Below are 14,460 nucleotides of genomic sequence, written 5' to 3'. Positions count from 1 at the left end.
AGATGTCACCGTTGAGAACGACTACTTACGCGGTGATAAATTATCAGAATGGTCTAATGCACCACCGTGTTCTGATCCAATTTGTAGACACAAGACGGTTTATTTAAGCGGCTGTGGCGGGTCAGGAAAGACGACTCGGGCAATTGAATTATTTCGAACGCGGGCAAGTATAATCGTGCTTACACCGACCCATAGACTAGCGCGAGAAATAAAACAACGAAATGTTGACGCCGTTACTTATCACAGCTTTTTTCGATACAGCGGCGGTGAGTGGACTCCTGATCGAATGGGTGAAAAATTTATTCCCGACATTATCATCTGGGATGAGATATGTACTGTTTCGTTAGATACTTTACAAATGTTTCTTGAGTGGTTGCTGCGCGCGAATACAGCGGTAATCATGTGTGGGGACCATGGCCAACCACCACCATTTGTCGGCGAGGGTCCACATGATTGGTTAAGGGGTTTTGTGGACTATTATGAAGAAACCGATACTGATTACCGAGCACTTGATGAACAACTGCGCGAGGTTAAGAAATTAATCAGATTACAGCCGGATAGAATTCAATGTGAAATAATTCGCGAGGTGATTCCGGAAACGCCGTTAAATGAATTCTGGGAAACATGGAGACCAAACGATTTGATTGTAGCGAGTAGAAAGATAGTCAGAGACACACTTCAGCGGAAGTTGTTTACGTTGCATAAGGAAAAGTTTCCAACGCGTCCAGTGCCGTTATGTTATAGACCCGCGGACACACGGCGGCAGAACATTGAAGTTGAAATTCCAGGCCGGACAGAAAAACAAATTCTCGTGCTGAATGATATCGTGCTCGTTGATATCAGCGTCGTCGAGGACGCGCTACGTGCTGATAAATCCCCGTGGACGCTAGGATACGCAACAACAATACATTCCTCGCAGGGACTAACCATCACGGACACAATTGTTTGGATAGTTGATAATCGCATCGAATGGTCGAATCTAGTCTATCTTGCAGTGTCCAGAGTACGAAGGATAAATCAGCTTCGAAGAATTGTTATTGACGAAGCCACCGACGAAGCCGGCGACAAAGTCACCATCGATGCAAGCGTCATTGATAGAAAACTCTCGGGTTACCGCCAACAGGATAAAAAAAAACAGCGGCGTTTTGATATTGATGCCGAATTAATAATCTCGCTACGACAACAACAGAATAATCACTGCGCGAGTTGCAATTGTATAATGAGTTGGCGTTATTCGGATAAAGACACTCGCCAATTTACCGTGGATAGGATCGATAACAGTCTCGGTCATGTCAAAAACAATGTGAGGTTGACCTGTCTTGAGTGTAATAGACGCAACGGCGCTAGTTAAGACCACGCGGGGGTAATTGAGTATCGTTAGGTATCACTTGTAGTTGCTCGCGTGTAAATCCGCGCTGAGGAGCAGTTGAATCCAGTCTATAGATCGGTGGTCTACCAGTTGATCGTGTTATCGTTGATATGTTATGTGTGGTAACACTCCAAATAGGATCGGTAGCCCTTTTTTTACCGCCTTCAAGCTCTCCTGGTTCATATAGATATCTAACAGTGACATCGCCAAGAATCGGCTTAGAAACGCTATTTATTTTTAATTTTCCGGGTATATACTCGTATTTAATCGCGTCGCTGGGCTTCATGTTGATTACTCGGGTAATCTCGTTATTTAACGCTGAAATTACACCTGGCAACCTTTTAACCCATTCACGAGATCGTTTTTCTTGGATGAATTCCTTCGCGTATTGATATCCAAATAACCGTTCAGCGAGAGTCCGATTGAATCGTTCAACAATTGCCTGATCACGATGTAGCGCAGTATGACCTCGTCGTATCGCGACGCTATGATGTTTCAGCGTTGATAAAACAGCGCCGCGAAATTCACTACCAGGATCAACTTGTAATAGATTTGGCCAGCGCAGAGGACCTCTTCGATAAATCCGCTCAAACGCATCGGCTACTTCAGTTGCTGACTTTGTTTTCAACGGTTCCGCTTGTTTGTATCGACTCGCAACATCAACTACGGTTAGCGCGTATTTGTAACCGTTGTCATGCGGCAGAAATAGTATATCAGCCTGATGAACTTCATTAGGTACGCTGACATCAAAGCGCGAGAAGTTGATTTGTTTAGGCGGTGGTAGATAGATTTGCCATATAGCCTGTTTGGATAACCAATTAGCCGCAGTGGTCTTTGTTACCTTTGCAGCGCTTGCAAGCTTACCAATTGCGGCCTTCCCCTTCCAGTATCCTCTCGGAGAATAATAGATGGAATCCATCGTTTTTCTTGGATGATTGTTATTAATTACCAGCGCCAATCATTAATTTACCTTTCATAGCCGATTTTACCAACCATGAGGCCAATTTTTCTTTGACGGATTTATCAGGAATAGCATTTAGCGCGTGAATTAATTTTACATCCGCGATATGACGCTGTTGCAGATCGCTACTTTTGTAAGCAACATCATGAGCATGACACGCCTTATCGATAGCGTTTATTGAATACTCACCGGGTTTGGGCTGATTTTGATCATCGAGTCTAATATCTAATCGTGTTCCGGGGCCACAGTAGTTATATCCTGGGAGGTGTTTTTCTCCTGGATACTTTGCCCACGGTGTTCCGGGGAGTTTTGCCAATTTGGCTGCGATGTCACCTCCTCGCTTTTTTTTAAAACATCTCCGGGTCTAATAGAAATAAATCTAAATTTCTTTGTACCGCATTGTACACACTTACCAGTAAGCGCCGATCTGTTATTTCTTGTCGTAACGGTTGTCATATCATTTGTGCCAGTACGCATTCTACACTTCACACAATATAGATCCATAATTTATGTATAGAGATATGAATATAATTGATTTTTCGGCGACTAAAACAAGAGAACCAGTTAAGCATGTTGCAGCGTTACCAAACTCGATCCGGATGATTATCATCGGACCATCTGGATCCGGCAAGACGCAATTGTTACTCAATTTAATAATGAGATGGATGAAGTGGGATAAGTTGTATTTGGTTGCTCCTAGCGTAGATGATCAACGATGCTACGAGGTGTTGAAAGATTTCAACGAGAATGCATCAGCGATCGCTAAAAAGAATGTTATTGAGTTTATTACGGATATCAATGATGCACCGGGTATTGATGATATTGATGGCGACGTTAACAATCTAGTCGTGTACGATGATGTTATGTTAGACAATCAAAAGAACCCAGCTAGGATATTTTCCAGAGGCAGGCATAAAAACACTGACGTGATATATGTCACTCAACGATACACTCAGATTCCAAAAGTAATCAGAGATAACTGCAATATTCTTGCTGTATTCAACGGCGTTGATACACACACGCTACGAAATATTTGGCAGACATGGTGCGGCGGTGACATGGACTTTAATGTTTTTCGAAACTTTTTTAGTCATGCTCAGTCGACCCCACATGGATTCATAACGATAAATTTACATGATCCTCGGACACGATATCGTATCGGACTTGACCAAATATTCGGTTAGTTGTAAATAATTTTCATTGTAAATAACCACTTAGCAGCAGAGGGGGCGATGACATCGACGCGGTCGTCGATGTGCTTACCGGACGCTGACGACACTGGGGATCGGCGCGCAGAAGGTGTTAATTAAACCAAATGACGTTTGGACGATCCCCCAACGACGACGTCGTTTTTTTTTTACCAGGCGCTGACGACACTAGATCGTTGAGTGCAGAAAGTAATAATTAAGCAAAATAACGATTGGACAAAATGTCCGATTCGCCCCCTCTGCTGCTATTTCTGTGTGTACAAAATCGAAACGAATAAGTAACAGTCAGTGGAGTAAGAATTCTAATGAGTATCTCTGTCCATTCTGGGAGTTGTTTATTTAATATTTCGATAAGACTTACGGTTGGTGTCCCGTTGTATCTTTGAACACTAATTGATTAGTAGAAGGGTGGATGGCATATTGTTGTGAAAGATATATTGTGTATAATGGTCGTTACAGATCTGCATTTTTGTTTTCTTACATAAGATGAGCGATAGCCAAGGGTTTTCTAAAAATACGATAAAGGATAGGAGGATGAGTGGCCTGAGGGTGATAAAGTAGAAGCTAAAAGACGAAAATATTGTAAAATTATTGGACGGTAACAGTGGCAAAGCCTAATTAGGTTTCCTGAACTACTATCATATTTTCAATTTTAACCTTAACACCCAACTCCCAAACAAAATAAAGCAGAACAACCTCTGTCAAACACTTGTAGTGGTCGAAAACGCAACAACATGACGTTCTTAATCTATTTACTTTCTCTAAGAAGCAAATATATCCAAAGTTGTAAATTTATTTTAAAAACCAATGTGTTTCTCCTGTCTGTATGAGCCAATAGAAACAGTAAATGTTTTGACAGAAATGGATTTGAACAAAAGAACTTTTCATTTATTATACTTCTTCCAGGTCAATATGAAATGCTTTAGAAATTTGGGAGAGAGAGAGAGAGAGACTTGAAGCATCGCGTAGCTAAATTTAACTCTCCGGCCGGACATGAATTTATATATGTCAGTGTACATAATATATAGGTAGGCACGGAGGCAGTGAGACTGTATTAAATGATAACATCTGTAATGTATTATTAGTAACATCGTTAATAGTTTAATTAATTTGGCAACGTTTATGTTTTCACAAATAGCATAGAATGTGTTTCTTATTAATTTTAATTTTTTGGCAATATTTGATATTTCATGTTCATGTTTAACATAACCTGTTAACCATGTTGAATAATGTTAGCAGGTTAGGTTCAGTACGTATAGAAAAAGTCGTCAAACCAAGAAACGAGTTCCGCAAAGTTTATGGAAGGTACATATAGTAATGTTAGTCACATACAGGGAGTACAATTTTATTCCTAATAAGACATCAGAGCTGCAAACAGGACATTATGGATAACAGGCCTTGTTACAAAGGTTAATGCATTATAAACGTAAAACTATTATTTTAATGTTTAAATGCGAAGTGAAAATGTTTTATTTTCGTTTAGAATATTTCATCTATTTGGGTAATGCACGGAACCAACCCGGTAGAGCTATGCAATTTCTTATTATACACCATTTATAATAAACTTTTCATGATTCTGGTGCACATCATTCAGGGATCAGGGTAAATTACAACGACTCTGACAGCTAACACATCATACACGGATTAGGATAAATTACAATGACTCTGACAGTTAGCACTTCATACAGGTATCTTGGGTAAATTACAACGACTCGGACAGTTAATGCATAATCCAGGGATTTGGGTAAATTACAACGACTCTGACAGTTAACACGTCAAAGAGGGATTAGGGTAAATTACAACGACTTTGACAGTTACCAAATTATACAGGGATTAGGGTAAATTACAACGACTCTGACAATTAACACATCATACAGGGATTAGGGTAAATTACGACACGGACAGTTAACATATCATAAAGGGATGAGGACAAGTTACAACGACTCTGAAAGTTAATAAATCATACAGAGATTAAAGTAAATTACAACGACTCTGACAGTCAACACATCATATACGGATTATGGTAAATTACAACTACACGAACAGTTAACACATCATACAGGGATTAGGGTAAATAACAACGACACGGACAGTTAACATATCATAAAGGTATTAGGGTAGATTACAAGGACTCTGACAGTTAACACATCATACAAAGATTAGGGAAAATTACAACGACACGGAGAGTTAACATATACAGGGATTAGGGTAAACTACAATGACTGACAGTTAACACATCATACAGGGATTAGTGTAAATTACGACTCTGACATTTGACACATCATACAGGGATTGGGGTAAGTTACAACGACTCTGACAGATAACATATCATAGTATTAAAACACGTTTAAAAGACTTATGTTTCAATACAATCAACCTCATATAATCTGTGTCAAAATTAAAATTTAAATCACGCTTGTATATCGGGTTGACTCCAATTTGCAGATTTATCGCCTCCCTCAACCTCCACCCCACAAAACAATACCTATATTTGTATTTGTTTTTGTTATTGTTTTTGTCTTGTGGTTTTAGTTAGTTTTAATGTTGCCACAAGATAAGTTGCTGGATTTTCGGATTTACAACAGAACACGTTTGATGGTGATACAAATACAATGTTCAATAACGAACGACTTGAATGAGCAATTAATTATGATTAATATGTGCGTGTATATGATCCAAATATTGGATCAATTAACATAAAACGCACGGACTTAATAATAAAAATACATATAAATGACCTTGCACAGTACAATGACAATGGGTGAATCATTCACAGTGATTGCACAACAGCAAGTAAACGAATGTAGTATTTTACTCATAGTATAACATATTCACTCAAATATTGAAATTATGCAAACAAAAGCGACATATATCCTAATTATCGGTAGAGTCCCAAAAACATACAAACCCGAACAATTACCCCACGGTTAAAAGATTACATTTCTGGAATTACACACTCCGTCTCCAGCACACTCGGCTGCCAGTCACACTGGCCAATCGAGCCGTCAGTACTCCAGTTTTGGCCAATCAATCAGTAAGCGCCCACCAATCTCTTTCGGCAAAGCCCGATCACCTGCTACTCGACCAGCAACATGTACATGTATTTAATCAATAAAAGGATTTATAAGATTCCATGAGAAATGTTATAATATCTGACGTAATATACCCCTGTATGAGATGAGTGAGGATTGAAAGAAAAGAGAAAAAGTGTAAATTATTCAAACACTTAATTCATTCAAGCCAAACATTTGTTGATGCATTTTAATCTTCGTGAAAACACATCTCATTTATCCAAGCATGTTTATTTCCAAAGAACAACACAACAGTAAAATGCTAAAACAGTTGCTTGAGACACCATTACTAATTAAACATAGTGTATATACATTAGTTATTGCAGATTGTTGTATCTCACACATCACTGAATATCGGACAAAAGCACTTAATCAACATCGCGCCATTCTGGTCAGCTGGGCTACACAGATGTTTGTCAGGTAAACAATCTTGAAATTGTTACATTAGGTAAGTCCGGTGGTTTCAAACATGGCGGACGAATTGATCCGATCTTTCAGACAATTTTTTGACGGCCTCAGTTATTCATTCAGCATCAGTCAGCTTCATATAGTTTACGTCAAGTCAAATAGTTGACGTCAAGTCGAATGGTTGATGTTAGTTCAAAACACATTTTTTTAGACACATGAAAAAAATGACATTAGAGTATTTTTACTGACATAATGTCCTTTTCAAGCTGGATAATATGTACAAAATCATTGCATTTGAAGTCAACATCAGTGATTGAAGTACTGAATCTGGGTTGCAGGAATTGGTTGCTAAAATGAACAGATCCTGGTGTAAAGGAAACTGTGGTCTAAACTGAAAGATGAAAGTGGGAGGATACGTTGGAAATGAGCCTAATACAATTATCGTGCGTAGAAGTTAAAATATATGTTAAAATATCAAAAAAGTGTTTACTTTTAGGAACCTGTTAAATTAAAACTATAAAATAAAATATTTAAGACTAATATTTAACATGTGCAACACATATATAGTATTTTTTTTTTACAGGTAGTGTTGCTTTGTGCCCTTCTAGTTTGCCTAATTGTTATCGTATGATAGAGTTAACATGGTATAGTGTATCAATATACATTATATATTGCTTTCTAGCTAAATGTCAACTGTGGATATAATCAAAGAATATCTATAGTTTTGAGTACATCTACATTTTACAATTTATGTGGAAACAGCATATTGGCACGAGTAGTGAAGCAAAGAGTGAAAAAACGTTTTTACGTCATTAGTAAATTATTTCCCTATTTTTGTAAAGGAAAATGACAGAGCAAAGTTTCCACACGCACACACAAACAAAATACTTTGAACAAAAATAATAATACAAACTAACAAGCAGAAGCCATATAATTTTGCAGTAAAGTATCAACCGGTTTGCGTGCTACTCTTGCAACTAGTTTGCACTTTTATCTCCTATACTTCAATCTGTGTTTTGTCCGGTTACTATTGATGTACACTTAACGCTTCAAATTGTAAGTTTTGTCCGGTTACTATTGATGTACAATGAAGATATTTACCTTGATGTTAAGACATTTTTAACCGAATTACGACAGTGATTATTTTGGAGGTACAGGCACGGTGGAATCATCACAGAACAATCGTTCCTGACAGCCTTAAGAGCATGACGTCTTTACATAAAAGATTTTAATATTTCGAATTGATGTACAAAACTGACAAATTAATGATTTGAACAGAAATAACATTGTGACTAAATGCCAGGTCTGATTTCCACCATTTGTTTGTTTTGTTAGTTTTTTTGTTGGTTTCTTTTATTTGTTTGGGATTTTTACGATGAACTTGCATTAGGAAAAGTCTGCGATCACTTAGTTCGAATATATTTTAATTCGACAACTTTAAGGTAAATTGGCTCGTTCTGAGTTCACAATAGATTTCTTTCATCCTGTGAGTAAACACCTCTACCATTTCTAACCATGACTCAAGTCTATATTTACGATGCATAGTCTGTATCTGTTAGTAAATAATAACATAAATTTAGAATATATGTCTGGTCAGTGCAATTTGCATTAATAATGCATTATCATTTCAGTTGGGCGCGGACAAAGAATATTAAGCCGAGTAGGGGAACTTACAACACCGTGTCTACAAAATTCAACTTTTGTTACATTTTCGATAATATTGCACCAACTATTTATGACACACTTATGACTCGTAGTTCAACTGCTGGATTAAAGAGAAAGAGAGAAGGAACGAAATGGAGAGGGAGAAATATATGTAGAATATCCTCTACAAACATATTTGTTTGTGCAATTGTCCGTGTGTACGCTGTCTACGCTGCATGTGAACAGACTGCGTTGTCAATACTAGATATATATGTTTTTCACTCGATGCAAACACCTATGCTATATACGTTTTACTTGATGGCAAAAACTATTGAACAAACATAACTCGTTCCTTCACTATTTTAACATAGAGATCACGGTAGCACGCAAGCAAATAGACATTAATACAGACTATAATGTAGAATCTCAAAAGGCTGTCCATTGACCAAATCTTGGTTGTATTTATACCACAGGGGGGCCCGAGTGGCCGAGTGGTCTAAAGCGCTCACCGTTACTGATCACTGCCATCTCACCTCTGTCTGCGTGGGTTCGAGTCCAAGGTTTGACTATCGTGGGTAAGTGGGAAAGCCTGCCAGTAGCTTTTTCGTGGGTCGGTGGTTCTTCCCTGGGTTTTCCAGGGTTCTTCCTCCACCAGTTATACTGGCCGCCATGTATAGCCTATCTTGTGCTGAAAAACCTAGAACAACAACAACAACAATTTATAGCACATTTTATAAAAACAATATATTAAAGCTAGGTGGATCGAACATATTCTGCTCACTCCAAACAAAAATAAAATATATTTGTCCACATTAAGTAAGACTATTGGTTGCGGAAGTCAGAAATTTATAACATGTGTATATTTATTTATTTATTTATGTATTTGTTTATTCCTCGAAATGTATGTCTCTCTTTCCATCCATCCATCCATCCATCCATCCATCCATCCATCTATTGTTTGAATGATGACGGGAAAAACTGATGTGCTGTCTCAGCAGAAATGCGAGTAGTACTTTACGCTACGGTGACAGGTAAAGTTAATAACTTACATCTAGTTTTCCATCTGATCCTATAGTAATATCATGCATTTTCTTGACTTTTCCAGTCAAAAGGCTTACTCGTATAACTGCTATTTTAAAAGTATCAATTAAAGGACAATTGCTCATTTAGACTGTCATGCGTATTTAGACCATCATGTTCATTTAGACTGTCAGTGTACATTGACAACACGTCGACACTTACAGTCCTTTCATATCAACTACCATTGCTCCCTGTGAGAAAAGTCCATAGTGTGAGAGAAGACAGAGTTACATCAAAGTTTATTTGTATCAGCTGTTAAGTAACAAATGCATTACGTGTTAAAGGCAGGCGACCTTTTTTTAATAAGGTATTACTAACAATGCCAACATACATCGGTATGTCCGTCCTGAACATCATCGAAGACACAAGCGTAGAAGATTGAACCTCGGTCCACATGTTGAGGCGCCGAGAACAGGCGAATCGATGCAGTGAACTGCGCTTATTTATAGGTAGAGAAAGGATTGAAACGGATTATGTTCATTGACCAATCCAAACACTCGTTACAAAATTCAGTCATGGGCCGTCCAATCGGAAGAGAGCAGTCTGTGACATCACGTGGTCTATATAGATTCGCTAGCTCCTGTGTGTAGTCAATCTATGCGACAGTTTTTCAACGTGACGGAAACTCAGAAAACGATCAATTGGGGTGCACCAGCAGTGGAGACCGCCCAAGGGAACCCGGACTTACTTTCAGAAGAGGTGAATTGGGATTTTGTGGATTTTCTTACCTCGCAAGAATTTGTTCCGGAACATTCGTCTCCTTCATTACCGCACGTGGAGAATTTTAGACAGAGACAGAAAGAAGAGTTGGAGAAATATATACAACAGCAAAAGGAAGCGGAACAAGCTTTTCTCCTACAGCAACAACAGCATGAAGAAGAGGTATAAAAAGAAACAAGAAGAAGAAGCAGCAGCAAAGAAACAAGGATGTGAAAATCAAACGGTCACGGTACTGTTAGACATTTTAGCAGAGTTAAGAAGTCTGAAACAAATGTATCAGACTTCTTTATTACGACCGAAGAGAATACGACCTTCCCGAGCTAAACACGCCAACCCTGTGACTAAGCCTACCGTGCCACCCTTAGTGATTTCAACCAAATCATCATCATCATCAACAGTACGCAGTCCAGAAGTAGGCCTTGGCCGTGGCAAAGGCTTAAGACAGTTAAAGTTGATTGCTTAAACTTACCCCTACACCAAAAAAGGCCCTTTTCAGGGCCACCCACGTCTCTCGAAAAGATATAGACTTTCAATTGCCAACATCCATTCAAACTATAAAAAAACAACAAAAAAACCAACCCATTTTACGTATTTATAAGAGCTTGTGTACGTTCTTATTTTAAAATCAAAACCCAAAGACACTTACCTTACATAATTAATTTATTCTTTTATCAATATTTACAATCCAATTCACAATTCACATCAGAGCACTTTAAAAAGTTCATAGACTTCTTCTGTTTCTTTGTTTACTCTCTCTGTTTTTTCAATTTCTTCACCGTCACAGTCTTTTCCTCCTCTTCCTCCTCACTTTCTTCCCTTCTTTTCTTCTCCTGTTTCTTTTTCTTCACCTGTCTACTTTCTTCCTCTTCTTCTTCCTCACCAGAATCCCTCTCTTCTTGCTCCTCTTGTTTCTTAGGGCAATCTGGAGACCAATGTCCTTTTTCTTGACATTAATAACAGGTATCTTGACTTTTGTCTTTTCTAACCCCTTTTTTTCTTTTTTGACGGTCTGGACACTCTGAAGACCAATGCCCTTTCTTCTGACAGATATAGCAAGTATCTTGAATTTTATCTCGAAAGGAAGGAGAGTAGTCCGTCGGCTGGTCTGAAGAAAATTGTCTAATGACCCCGCGCAACGCTCTGATGAAACGTTCGATCTGGGTAGTCTCTTCCATCGTTGTCCTCGGTTTGAGAGTGAAATGAATAGTGAAAGGATAAGACACATACCCTTTATATACGCTGGTCTGCCATGACTAACAATTAGTCCATGGTGTTTAAATTTTAGTCATTTGACTTTTTGCTATCAAGATGCAACGATCCAATTCATTTGAGAAGAAAGAAGAAGAAAGTAAGAGGCAGAAACGTGATCTATCGCCTCGTACCAGAGCTGAAGTCTTGGCACAAATTCATGCCAGTGATTTTGAAGAGGACATGAGTGAACCAGAATCCGAACCCTCTAAACAAAGTTCACCACCCTTAATTAACCCGGAAAAATACTATTCCATTCGAGAGACAGAAAAGCGCTTACAAATACACGGTGAAGTTTAAAGATTTCAAGTCCGACGTACCCTTAGAGAAACCAGAAGGGTTCATCACCGGGGTGTGGGATTCTTTGCTTACCACACTCAAGCGACAATATCAACCCAAAGAAGACGATCGCTTGAGACTTTCCATACAACACGACGGTTTGAAATCCCCTGTTGGATCGAGTTTAGCAGCCCTGCAGAATTGACCGCTTCCAAAGTCATGGACAAGATTCAACACGTACAACAATCCAATGACCAGTTTAACATCACCGATGGAAAAGCCACACTGTTCATGACCCACGTCTCTCCTTCCCAAGGGATTGGAAAAGGAAAGGTCTTATTGGTGGACGACCTTCGCAGCATTAAGCGTAGACTCGTCCGAATTAATAACTCTCAAGACCATATGTGTTTAGTCAGGGCTATCGTGGTGGGACGAACTTATGCCAACAAGAACGACACGGTAGAATGGAAAAGAGACTGGGAGAACATTCGAAAATCGAACCGAGCCAAACAACGAAACGAAGCAGAACTTCTGTTACAACAAACAGGCCTGTCCAAAGACTAACCATGTGGCATTCCTGAGATGCAAAACTTGCAAGATGCCCTAGCAACACGATACACCTTGAAAGTGCACCCTCAAGAAGTGCGCGGACCTCTCTTGTTTCGAGGCCAAGACTTTAAGGACGGAAAATACATTCACCTTTATCATCACGATGACCATTTCGATACCATTACCAGTATCACCGGATTCCTGGGATACAAATATTACTGTGAGAAATGTGACCATGGTTATAATAATCGAGAGCAACACAAACATTGTGGATCGAAATGCAGAGGATGTTTAGCCTCTTAACCCTGTCTGAGCGAAGGGCAAGAACCAATGCATTGTCCTGCTTGTCTGCGCACGTTTGTCAGCCCTGCCTCTTACCAACAACATCTGAAGACGCAAGGTTCACAGCAGAAATGTGCTTGTCAACTCCTGAGATTTTGCCCTACCTGTGGCCAAGGCATATGTGCCAATACTGTCAAGGCACACGTATGTCGAGGAAAGAAAAAATGTCACATTTGTCATCACATCGTGGAGTTGGAACACGAATGCTACGTGCAAAAATACCAACCCCAACCAGAGAATGAGGACGGTCACAAGAAGAAAGACAATTTCATCTTTTTCAATTTCGAATGCATGCAAGAGACTGGCATTCACATTCCTAATTTCTGCGTGGCTCATCGAGCGTGCGAGAAGTGCATTCAAGAACCTATCTTCTGTCATTGCCCTCACTGCAGTAAGATTCCCGGAGGGCGTGAAAAAATCTTTCGGGGACCGAACACGCTAGCCGATTTCGCCCAATGGGTCTTAGACCCCATCGACAAGACAAGGAGCCAAGAGGACATCGAACGTTACGGAGATTGTCATCGTCATGCCACGGTGATGGCTCACAATTTCTCCGGATACGACGGACAGTTTCTTTTGAGATACTATACGGAACATGGCATCGAGCGTCCTAAAGTGACTTTGAACGGAGCCAAAATCATTTTCATGCAAGTGGGACAAGTACAGTTTAAAGATTCGATAAGCTACTTGGCCATATCTTTGAGCCGAATGCCTAAAACGTTTGGAATGACAGAAATGGCTAAAGGGTACTTTAAACACTTTTTCAATACGGAAGCCAATCAACATGCCGTTCTACCCCATTTACCTGAGGCTCACTGTTACGACCCCGACAACATGCGTACCGAACAACGAAAAGCTTTCTACGCTTGGTACCAGGCTCATGCCTCGGACCCCTTCGACTTTCAGGAAGAAATGCTAAAGTATTGTCGTTCCGACGTGGACATTTTACGGCGTTGCTGTGGAAAATTTCGAGAACTGTTCATGGAACACGGAGGGGTCGATCCTTTGAATTAAGCTTGCACCATTGCCAAAGCGTGTTCCTTAGTGTACAGGCAACGATTCATGCCTGAAAACGCCGTGGCTGTCATCAGTCCTCAAACGACCAACTATGTCAAACGTCAATACTCGGTCAAAGCCGCACGCTAGTTACATTACTTGTGCGACAAGGAAGAGAAATGGATTCAGCATGCCCGCAACGGAGGAGTTGAAAAGACCATCGGAAAACATTCGGTCGATGGCTGGGACTTAGAAAACCCCAAGATCGTGTACGAGTTTAACAGTTGCTTATTTCACGGTGCATTTTACCCTGACCATGGCACTAAAAATCAGTTTCTACAACGAACCATGGAAGACTTACACCAGGCCACTTGTCAGCGACGCCTAAAGTTAGAACAGGAAGGATACCAAGTGGTTTAAATGTGGGAACATGAATACGATCACCGTTTGAAAACCGATCCCGAATTTAAACGTGCCGTGGAAAGTTACCAGTTCATGGACCCGCTGAACCCGAGGGATAGTTTGTACGGAGCACGGACCAATGCCATCTGTTTGCTGTACCAAGCCGACAAAGCGAAAGGAGAA

This window comes from Sinohyriopsis cumingii, unplaced genomic scaffold, assembly GCF_028554795.1.
Source record: "Sinohyriopsis cumingii isolate HCF-2022 unplaced genomic scaffold, ASM2855479v2 utg000160l, whole genome shotgun sequence".
Classification (NCBI taxonomy): Eukaryota; Metazoa; Mollusca; class Bivalvia; order Unionida; family Unionidae; genus Sinohyriopsis; species Sinohyriopsis cumingii.
Note: the sequence above shows the minus strand (reverse complement) of the source record.